Genomic DNA, 11282 nt, shown 5'->3' with positions numbered 1-11282 from the left:
AGGACGGTTGACAGAAAGATTTCGACGCATGTGAGGATAGCGGCGAACATGTGCGAGAGAAAAGGGACCACATGCGTGTGAGAAAGAGGGCTGCACATGCACGTACGCACGCACGCAAGAGAGAAACGGTCACACGCAAGTGTGGAAGAGGCATATGCATGCGTGAGCATGAGAGAGAGAGGCGAACACATGGCCTCGGGCTCAGGCTCAGGCTCGGGCTCGGGCAGGAGCTTGGCTCGGCCTGAACGCAAAGAGGAGAGGGTGACAGGCGTGCCCGTGGACACGTGTGTGAGATATAGAAAGAGAGCTCAGGCTGGGCTTCGGGCTGTACTCTCAACCCGGTCCATTTATGTTCGGGCCGTAGGCTCAACCCGGCCCATTTATAAGGAGAGAGAAGAGAGAAAACGTGGTGTCCGTTGGCCCTAACTGCCAGATCCGGAGCCCATTTTCGTAGGCAAGTGAGCCCCTTCCTGTTTGGCCAATTTTTTGCATGTCTTGGCGCCGGTTTTGATTGATTCTGACGTCGTTTGACCCCCATTGACTATTTCACCCCTTGTCAAATTTTGGGTAAAGAAGGATTTTCAAGGGAAAATGTGTCCTTTTGCTTAATCCCTTCCCAAAGTGTTCTCTTTCTTTTCTTGAAATGACACAAAGGTATTAATGGATTGGGTTGGAATATGGGATTTGTACGGGGTATGGAGGAAAGGTGAAAAAGCACCTTTTTGAAAGTGAGGATATAAGAGTGGGAGCGGGCTCACTTTTTGTCATTCTCACTCATTTTTAAAATTGAAGTAAGAGAAAGTGGGGGAGCTTTCTAGAGTGAGAAAGTGAGCTTTTGAGGGCTTTTAAAAGGGCTTTCTCCTTGTGAGGCAAGGTCGATGGCGGGGGCATCCAGTACTCGGGAGTTTGGTAAGCCATTTCCTCCCATGCTTCTTTTTATTCTTCCCATGCTTCCTTAGCACTTTAGATGCTTATTTTAGCACCTTAATGCTTCTCCTTTAGCATTGAAGTATTTCTTGTGCTCATCAAGAATCTTAGCATTCCCTTGAGCATTTTTAACACTTAATTGGCACTTTTAATGACTTTTAAGAATTTTTAGCGCTTTTTAAGCATTTTAAGTGCTTTTGTACGTTTTAAGTTCTTTTTTAGCATTTTAGGTGTTTTTAAAGTATTTTATGTACTTTTCAAGCATTTTAAATGCTTTGGAGTTCTTTTAACGCTTTTTGAGCACTTTCAATGCTTTTAAGGCACTTTCAACACTTTTTAGGCACTTTTAATGCTTTTTGAGCACTTCTGCATGGAATTCACCTGGATGGCAGGAGGCTCTGCTGGGGTTCGTCTGGCTTGGTTATGTCCCACAGTTCAGTTCCCTGAGCATCCTCCAGCGTACCTTGAATTGTTTAGGGACCTTCTTTGTCAAAAGTCCAATTTTACTGGGGAGGTTCTGCTAAAGTTTGCCAGGCCCTGTATCTTCCTTGTTTTGCTTTTCTAAAAGCTTTTTACACACCTCTGACCTATTTGGGACTTTGTCCTTTCTCGTGGCTCTTCAGATGATGTGCCTCGATGGCCACACGTCGTGTAGCTAGGGCTGCTTGTGGCCTACGGATGAGAAACCCTGTAGGCAATGATACCCCAGAGGGTGCCATTATCATTGTTGATGATGAACCACCTGTGGCAGTGGTTGAGGAGGAACTCGGGCATGCGACTAACATCAATCCGAATGAACCATCGTCTTCGTCTCAACCACCATAGTCAGAGAGTGGAACGAGGATGTTACCCTACTCTGGTCGGGTTCTCTTTACGCCCCCCTGGTTTACTCGCAGGGGCATTGTTTCTGAGCAGCTAAGGATCCTCTTTTCCACACAGGGGGTTAAATTACCTGAGTGCTAACATTGGCGTGTTGGAATATGGGAAAGAGCTCCTAAAAGGTCGTTCACTGTCTCCTTGGAAAATCCTCACTCGAGGAGTTGATACAACTTCTTGATCTTTTAGAGAGGACCGTGACAAATTTGACGGCCTTTGGAGTTCTTGAGGCTTCTAAGCTCAAGAATATTATGGGGGAATTCGCTCAAGAGGCGGGATAGATCTTGAAACTGGAAAGGCTGATTTTCCCGACGACGAATCCATCCATTGGTATTTTGCTTGATTTTTACTCGAATCAACCCTCCATCTTTGGCTACGCAGAAGGTCTTCTGGAGAAGTTGAAGGGTGAATTGGCATACAAGGAAGGCTTTCACCCAACCGTCGAGGCCCATTCACTGAAGGAAGGGGAGGATGCTGCGCTTGGTGGGATTTCACTTTGTGACAATGAGGCTAGTATGATCGTCCTTAGACATCATATTGCTGAGACAGAGGCCTTATTATCTCGGGTTCACGAGGAAATGGGTGATCTCCCACCAACGGACTAGGAATCAGGTGCATTCCCCTTGTTAGCTAGGGATGCAGGCTTTCTCAAAGATAGGCTGGGCATTAGGCAACGCGTATTCACCGAGATTGGCTCTCACAAGGAGTGATTGACAAATCACTCTTGTTTCGTTGTGCTTTCCTTGCCATTGGGACCCCATTTTTTTTTTTTTTGCTTTTTTGTTCACCTTTCTTGTTTTTAATCTCAATGTAAGGCTTTAGGCCGTGGTTTGAGAATGCATGTTTCTCTCTTAAAAAGGCATTTTCGAGATTGCGGGACTCCAACTTGTAACGTCTATTTTGTGATGGAATGGAAGCCTTTTCCCTCTTACTTTAAACCTCATCTCTTTTCTTTCCTTCATGACCTTGGGTGTCTTGTTTTTCTTATTTCCATGGTACTCTTCGATCGCTGTCTCCTTGAGAGTGGTGAGCTGTTGAGAGTCTCTTTTGTGGACATGTCTACACCTTACATGTCTTTGATTTAAACACCCTTTCGGGTCTTCGTTCAAGCCCTTTGAGTGTGCGCCATTTTTTTTTTTCCTAAAACCTCGTGAGATCTTTTTTGTAGCGCTTTGCTCATGGATTTTATACCATCTATGTCGTTTTTCATTTTTACTCACGATGCCTTTTTGGGTTTTCATCAAGCCTGTTTTTTATTTTTGATGTTTTTTACCCACGTTAGCTTATGGTGCTACCGTTCCCCATTATTTTTCTTTTCCTTTATTTTCTTTTGACTTTCTTACCCATGACACCCTTTCGGGTTTTCGTAATGTCCGTCTTTTGGGGAGATAACTTTAGGGTCATGTCATCGGGACCGTAATAGTAGTGTATTTTAAGGTCATACACTAAGACCTGAAGGCAAGTTTAAGGTCTTGCCTCCAAGACCATATGGTAGTGTGTTTTAAGTTCGTACACCAAGACCTGAGGGTGCGTTTAGGGTCATGCCTCCAAGACTGAAATGGTAGTGTGTTTTAAGGTCGTATCCTGAGGGCGTATTTAGGGTTGTGCCTCCAAGACCGTAATGGTAGTGTATTTTAGGGTCGTACACCAAGACCTGAGAGCATGTTTTAAGGTCTTGCCTCTAAGACCGTAAGACTTGGGTCAAAGGGAAAGGGCTTAGAAGATGAGAGGGAAGGATCTTGAGGAGCTTGGGTAGCTTAGTGAACATCATATCGAGAGAGGGGAGGTTCATGAATGAAGGAGATGGGGCTGAAGGTTTAGAATATGGGGGTGATGAATCGGAAGGGCCACCATACTGATTGTATGACAGACTTCACATTGGGTTAGAGATTTTGGAATATCCCATCCTTGTTCTTGTGTCATGTTGAGCAGTAGATACCTCAATGGCTTTGAATGGAGAAATCGTCCCTCTGTCGTCTTTTAGTCCTTGATTGGTCGTGGGCTCATAATCCATCTTCCTCATGATTTGATGGGCTTGGTGACTATAAAGACCCCATTATGGTAGCACCTTAGCGTCTTTGTAGGGTGGTCCTTTAGTGGCCCCAAGCACCTCAGGATCTTGAGTCTATGAAATGAAACCCCAGCAATGGTTTCGAAGCTGTAAATTTCAAGGGGACCTCTTCTAGCCTAGTTTTCCCTTTTCTAATGACCTCCAATAAACCAAGAAGTTCTTGAGCTTGCTTCTTTAGATTACCAATAGTTGCCCGATCTAAGTGGTCAAGCTGAGGAAGTGGAACATTGCTAAAGGCTTGAGCTGGTGATGAGGAAGTCCCATTTGTAACCACGTTAATCAGATCCTTTTTAGTCAAGGAGTCCAGAATGTGCAAGACCTTTTGTGAATCACACATGTAAGCTGACCTTTGGGTAAGGTAAATGTTGTCCTCCCCTCTTAAGGAGGTTGGGATGCATAAGACCTTGTGGTTGGCTTGGTTAGCCTCAATGATTCAGCGTGATGCGTCTGCCTTTAGGAGGGAGATAGCAATACATAGGACTTTTTGGTAATCTAGCATGTAAGTGACCGTGGTAGTGTCAATGTCCATTACTTCCCCATTCTTTGCACCGGGTTCCGACTCGGTCGTCACTAGGTGTGACTCTGAAGTTGGGAGAATGGGGGATGCGGTTTGCCCCTCATGGCATCCGGGTGGCTCCTCCAAGGGAGAGTAGGGGATATTTGCATGAATCGAAGTCAAAGGGAGTGTTCTGCCATTCCTCTCATCCTCTTGGAACATGCTGAGGAGTGTCCTTCCCACATCCTCTACATCATCATGAGAAGACCCCTCCACCTTCTTCATGGGATCTGCTCATGCAGGTGTCATTAGTTCTTGAGGTGATTCTAGGTTGGCAAAGTAGTACTTCGCATCCGAGTAATGAGTTTCAATGATGAGAAAAGGTCTTTTATCATCATAGACCGTGTATTATCTCCCATACCAGCTGTACTTGAAGCACTGGTGCAGTGTGGATGGAACCACCCCCTTGATCATGCATCCAGGGACGATCGAGCAAGATGTTATACGAGGTATCCGTCTCAATCACATGGAACTGGGCATAGTCGTTCAAGTCACCGATTTTGAGACGAAGATGGATAGTGTCAGCTAGCTTCTCCCCTGGTTGATTGAACCCCTGGATCGTGAGGTTTGTTGAGGTGAGATCACCAGGCCCCAACCCTATGTGAGTGAGAATTCTATTTGGGTTGAGGTATACTGCAGAACCTCCATCGAGCATTATTCGGTTAATAGGATGGGAATGCAACTTGCCAGTCACGAAGAGGGGCCGATTGCGAAACTTCTCTCCCAACTGAAGGTCGTCCTCAAAGAAAGTGACAGCCATATTGTTGTTAAGGATTGTTGGATCCACTTCAATCTGCTTAACTTCAGTCTCGTATACTTCGTGATGGGAGAGAGCTTGTATGAGAGCCATGCAGTAATCACCTGACAACATGAGAGCGTCATAGACACTCAATAGGGCAAAGAGTCTCATTAGGTGTCCAACCACATCATACATGACTTTGTCATCATTTGGTTCATGGACTCCTGAGTTGGCCACTGGCTTTGATGGTATGGTTGAGTAAGTGCAGACTGGCTAGATTGTGCAGCCGGGACGGGTTGAATAGATTGGCGTGATTACACAGCAGTGGTAGGTGTAGATTCATCAGATGAGATGGGTGGAATCGGTACAGGCGGGCTTGGTTGCATAGCTGGGACAGGTGGCAATAGAATTGAGGTTGGTTTGACTATAGAGGGTTTATGAGGAAAGTTGGGGATGGGTTTGTGTATGGAACTAATGGTGGTTTAGGGTATTTAAGGAGAGCTGGTGCATTGGATGGAGTGTTTGGGTATGACATCAGTTGTGGACCTAGGTATTTCAAGAGTCTTGGTTGCTTTGGTTTTTGTATGAGTGGTTGAAGCTTTTTCCCGGATCTCAAATCGATCTAACTGACATTGACCATCCCTCTAGTGACTCTCACCATATGGCATGCTTCATAAGAGGATAAACTTTTCTTTTTTGTATCTGTCCATTGCTGTTTTGGATTGGGCTCGAGAGGCCATCGAGACATTTTGGGTCTCAGGTTTGGGTATTGCGTAATCAACTCTTCGAGAGTGGGCAGGGTTTCTTTCTGGACCTGGAGGCTAGAGTGTCAACAACAACTAGAAAACCAGCAGCTTGTGCGACCATCTTCTTCACTTGCGTTTGATGGCTTATTGATATTACAGCTCTTAAGCTATTCATCAAGGACCTCAACGTTTGGGCACTCAAGAGTGAGTTTAGAGAGAGATGGGTTGAGAGAATAAGGGTTTAAAGAATTACAGATAGAATAGGGGAGAGGGCTTTTATGGTCATCACTCAAATTGGATTGAGCCAGGTAGCTTTTGGGGTCATCACCTGTATTAGACTAGAAGGGGTTTTTAACGTCTTCACTCTCTTTCGATGTGATTGGGTTTCTTTTACATCATTGTTTAAAACCTGACAGACAGCGGAAATATCGACAGTCTCATAATGGCCCTAGAATAGGTCATGATCTTCATAAGAACTCCAAAAAGTCTTTTGCCAAGTTTCGTCGCATTTGAAATGTCTAAGGCAGTGAATACTGAGAAACAGTTTCGGCAGAATCAGCCTCTAGCACCCTGAAAAAGACCCCTATAATAGGAATCCTACTTTCGGAGCATTAAACGGTTGTGGGACCACCTCCATTAGAACTGACATAATTGAAAACATTCAAGGGTCAATTTTAGCTTAAACAAACACTCCAGGAAGAAGTTCCGGGTAAAAGATCAAAACAAGAGTAGCTGCACACTATTCCTGTGCGGCCACCCTGCAAATAAACTGCATTAAAGGGGCAGTCACGAATAGTGACTTGCAATGCTCGTATCTCACTCATTCGAGGTTGGATCATGCTCAAACTTGTTGGAGCATGTTCGCGTCGAGATGAGCGTTTCCATAGGTGGCACGCCCCGTGATAATACCCGAGCATGAAGGAAAGCTAGAGAGAAGTTGTCGATTCGTGAAGAAAGTTGTAGAAAAATCACTGATTCGAACGTCGCACATGATGAACGGTCGGATTTTATACATGAAGCCGATGAAGTGAGTGTAAATTCCGACGCTAGAATTTCAGATTTTGGCTAAAACTCCAAAGTTGCAAAATCCTCGTCCGGACATTAAATCGAGCTGTGTTTGTTGCCACGTGATCGTGACGGCATGCTCAATTGGATCCAGTGAAGAAATCACAAAAAAACATCAAGAAACGAGCACATTATCGATCCGAAGTTTACAAGATTCATCCAAATTTCAAGTCACATGATCGTGGCTTAAAAACATAATTTATGGCTCGAAGTTGGTATCAAATCGATCGTCATGCCGATCCGTACAAGAAAACAATCATCTTTCGGACAAGTGGGCACCAGAGCAACACCAGATCATCCATGAAAGATCACGCACGTTCTAGGGCAGCAGTAGGGACTATTCTGAAATTTGTCCAATTGTTAAGAAGGGGCAAATCTATCATTTTGCACCCTATTTTTTCATTTTATTTAATCAATTTTTGGCAATTACGTTTAATTTTGATCAATCCACCCATGTTTGGGAAAAACTCTTTATATATCACGTACTATTATTGTACATCGACTCGTACTTTGCTCAACAAAATTTTCATCTTTTCTCATTGTTGGGTCACATCTTGAGAGAGAGAAGGAGAGAGAAACTTTTGGTTCAGTACCCTAAGGCTTAATGTAAATCTTTTTATCTCTTTTCTCTTCTTCCCTCTCTTCTCTCTCCTCTTCTCTTTCTTCTTCTTCATCCGAGCTTTTCTCAAAGGCCATGCACAGTAGTGGCAATGCCGTGCATGCTTCTTCCTTTATTTCCCCCTGCAGTGGTTTCACAGGTTGTGCATGGTGATAGCAGCCCCATACGCGAGCTTCTTTCTCCCTCTCATCATTCGTCTCTATCTCTCAATGAGGTTTGAAGACGACGCTGCTTATTGTCCGTAGGCGTATCCTCAACGTCCCGCGTAAGCGCAGACAGTGATGCTAATTGCCGCCTGTAGGGGTCTCACCCTGTTGTAGGCCTATCGCAGATGGTGATGTCTATCATCACCCGCGAAGGGTCACGGAAATACCTATCGCCATCCACATACTTCTTTTGTGTCCCACGCCTATCACTGTACGCTTCATGAAAAGCTGTCGCTGCGCGCCTCACCAAAAGCTATCGCCGCCCGCAATGGATGTGCTTCCTTCTCGTGTTGCCAACAGTGATGCCTATCGCTGTCCACAGACTTCTCTTGCATCCCACGCCTAGCGTCATGTGCTTCACGATAAGTTATCATCGTGCGTCTCACCCGAAGCTATCGCCGCCTGCAAGGGATGTGCTGCCTTCTCGTGTTGCCAACGGCGATGCCTATCACCGCCCGCGGAGGGATGTGTTGTCTTTTCGTGTTGCCAACTGTGATGCCTAACGTCATCTGAGGTTCGCTGCCTACCCCTTTTGCCATAAGCAGCATGTCCAGCTCCGTCCAACGGTTGTAACACTATTAATCCATGGCAGTGGTGGCGATGCTTAACACCATCGGGACCGTCCCTCATCATCGTCTCTCCCCTTCTGTTCTTCTCTTTTCTCATCATTATCGCTTGACTGAAGGGTAGACTCAGTCTAGCACTGTCATAGCAGTCTGGTTGTCGAGTAGTATTGCCATCGTGCTAGCCTTGAGTACAATTCCCGTCGTGCTGCCATACCAGATCAGGATAGTCATGTCATCCTTGGTTTCAAGTAGTATTGCTGTCGTGCCGGTCTGAGTTACCGTGCCCGTCTTGCTATCACTCTGAGTCGGTCATTGTACTGGTTCAGCTATCATGTTAGTCTTGTCCCCTTGTCAAACCCTCTTCTCTTTTCTCTCTTTATTCAAACTCTCTTCTTCATCATCCTAATTTCTCATGAATGTGCATTGCCTTAAGACAAAGGTGGGTCCTTCAGCCCACTTGTCTTGCAAGTTAACCATGATAGTGTTGTGCAGAAAGTAATGAGATTACAGATCAAGGGACGTGACTCCGAACTAGCTGAAGCAGTCGGGGGGCTTTCCGTCATGATCTAAGACGACACCCTCGCGAGTCAGCCCGAATAAGACAATCCCCACCTCATGTTAAAATTTTTCTCTCACCAGTTGGGCACCTGCCCTTGTTCTGTGAACGAGGTTTCCCGAGAGAGCAGTCTCAGGTCCCGGGTCTTCCGAACCTAAGACACGTATCACCAGATCACCTAGATCTGAGAAGGTAAGATCGAGGTACCTAACCAGCTTGGCGACTGCACTGAGGACTTATTACCCCTTCATGGATTCGCTCTTGCTCCAGTAGGATCACCTTTTACTTTCTGTACTACATTAATGGCATCTAGGTTATTCACCCCGTTCATCCGAGTTGGGGATTTTCTCATTCCCACACTCGTGACCGTCCCAGTGAAGCGAGCTTCTCAAGCCTCATTCCTTACACTCCTCTTGAGTCAGGACTCACAGTCCGGCTCCTAAGTTCTCTCCTAGGTTAGTGCGAGAAGGGACTTGAAGGTCCTTATCTCCCCACTTTCTAGTCCTGGTGGACCCTCCACCAAGGCCCTTTGCATTGGTAGCACGTTTTCTAGAACCCACAACATGCACCCTGCTACTGGCAAGTCCTTTCCCAGTCATCTTGCTGAGGTACACCGAAAGACTGCCCTATCCGCTTTCGCGAAAGGCAAGCAGGTTGCCATCGCTTCTGAGGGTTGCTGCAAGGCCACTCCCCATACTCATTCACCACCCCGAACCTCTATGCCTAGAGGCTCGACACACAGAGGTGGAGATCCTGGGGCCTCCACCTCTCGCACACACCTGATGGCTCGTGGTCCAACCACTCGAGCCACAGCTGGGGGCAACTTTCATGCTGCCTTGAGCTTGTGTCCAAGGAGAGGCCTTCTCAGGCCGAACCCTGCACGCATCATGGATCTGCATCCCATAGCTTGGGGCAGCGCCAATTCCGCACCAACTCGAGCACACCAGGGTCGACCACTTTGTCTCTCTCAGCACACAGCTCCACCCTTTGAGAGATGAGCTCCCACTTGGTCTCTAACAGACACGAGCTCGTAGGTCTTGGCCTTCTAAGGTCAAACCAGCAAATCGAGCCTAGGCTGACCCCCAAGTCACCTAGATGGCGAACTCCAAAGGTAAACACGCACCAGCTTCACAGGTTCCTTCCGAATCCTGACTCTGGCAGAGTTGTGAACCAGTTCCTTCTTCTGTCGCTCTTCCTTCACCAAGAAAGTACCTCAAGACCTGGTACTCAAAGGTTTTCTCTAAGAGTACAATCTTCATGTCAGCCATGCACCCGGACCTCACAAAGGAATTCGGGGCAAAGGTCTAATGGAAGATAGAAGCCTACAGCCTCTAAGGCAGCAGCCTAGATTGCCCTCTGTCTTGGGACCTCACTCTCTGCCCCAGCTAATAGACACAGCCCTCACGTGCTCAAGAAAGATGGGGCAGTCCAAATCTCTAGCTCAATTCTGGACTGAAGTCTATTGCAGCCTCAAGATTAAGCAGAAGAGAGGCCTGCAGCTCCTGACTAGATAGGCCCCCAAGGAAGTTGAGGCTATCACTCTTGATGACCTCCTGCCTCACAATCTCTTCTTACCTCTTTGGATTCCAAACCTGAGCGAGAAGTCCAAGATTGCTCGGTGGTCACCGTCACAGCAAAAGAACGAGCTGCTAAGAAATCACGGTCCTAAGACCGTCAAGAATCGGTCCTCACATGATCAGCATACAAGGCTCGAGTCCAGTCAAGGCATGCTGAGCCCCTACAGACTGACTTGTCGCGTACAACTCGCCAACCCCGGCAGTCCACTACTTCACCTGGCTTTGGCTTTCCAAAAGAAACGGTTAGTGTCATGGTGATCAACGACCCGGATGATGCCCAAGAAGAGCGGATGAACAAGTTCGAAGTAATGATGCAGTCCATTCTCAAAAAGATGGATCGCTTGGAGGCCTCCAAGTCCCCTGCTTCTCCTCCTCACCAAGAGGCCAACTCCTAGCCTGGAGAGGACACAGCTCCTGAACAAGCTCCCCCACCGGCCTCCCAAGACAGCTTTGCTCCCCACAAGATTTCGCAAGCCGATATAGATGCCATGGTGACCCACAGTCTCAAGAATAAAGTCCCAGGCATGTAAGCGGCACCGCTCTACCAAAAGCCATACCCCTCGTACATCGACCGGGTGTTGTTTCCTCAGAACTATAAAAAAGGGAAGCTCTCCCCACACCAACATACCGCTCACTTCCAAGCTACTTGTCTAGAGACGGCAACTGATGAGCGACTCCTCCTCCGTCAGTTCGTCGAAACACTCGAAGGGCCAGCCTTCCAGTGGTATGCTCAGTTGCTACCAAACTCGATACACACATGGAAGCAAATGGAGCAATT

General features: G+C 46.7%; 1 long non-coding RNA gene across 1 annotated transcript; it reads left to right on the top strand.

Annotated features, from left to right (window-relative positions):
* Positions 1-759: 759 nt before the first annotated feature.
* LOC110007702 (uncharacterized) lies at positions 760-2741 on the top strand. The gene is made up of 2 exons (XR_002281782.2): positions 760-909; positions 1551-2741. It is a non-coding gene; the product is annotated as an uncharacterized LOC110007702 (long non-coding RNA).
* Positions 2742-11282: the final 8541 nt, after the last annotated feature.

The sequence above is a fragment of the Amborella trichopoda genome, chromosome 12 (assembly GCF_054954075.1).
Source record: "Amborella trichopoda isolate Santa Cruz 75 chromosome 12, AtrichopodaSantaCruz75HAP2 v2.0, whole genome shotgun sequence".
Taxonomy (NCBI): domain Eukaryota; kingdom Viridiplantae; phylum Streptophyta; class Magnoliopsida; order Amborellales; family Amborellaceae; genus Amborella; species Amborella trichopoda.
This window is presented reverse-complemented; position numbering and strand designations above follow the sequence as displayed.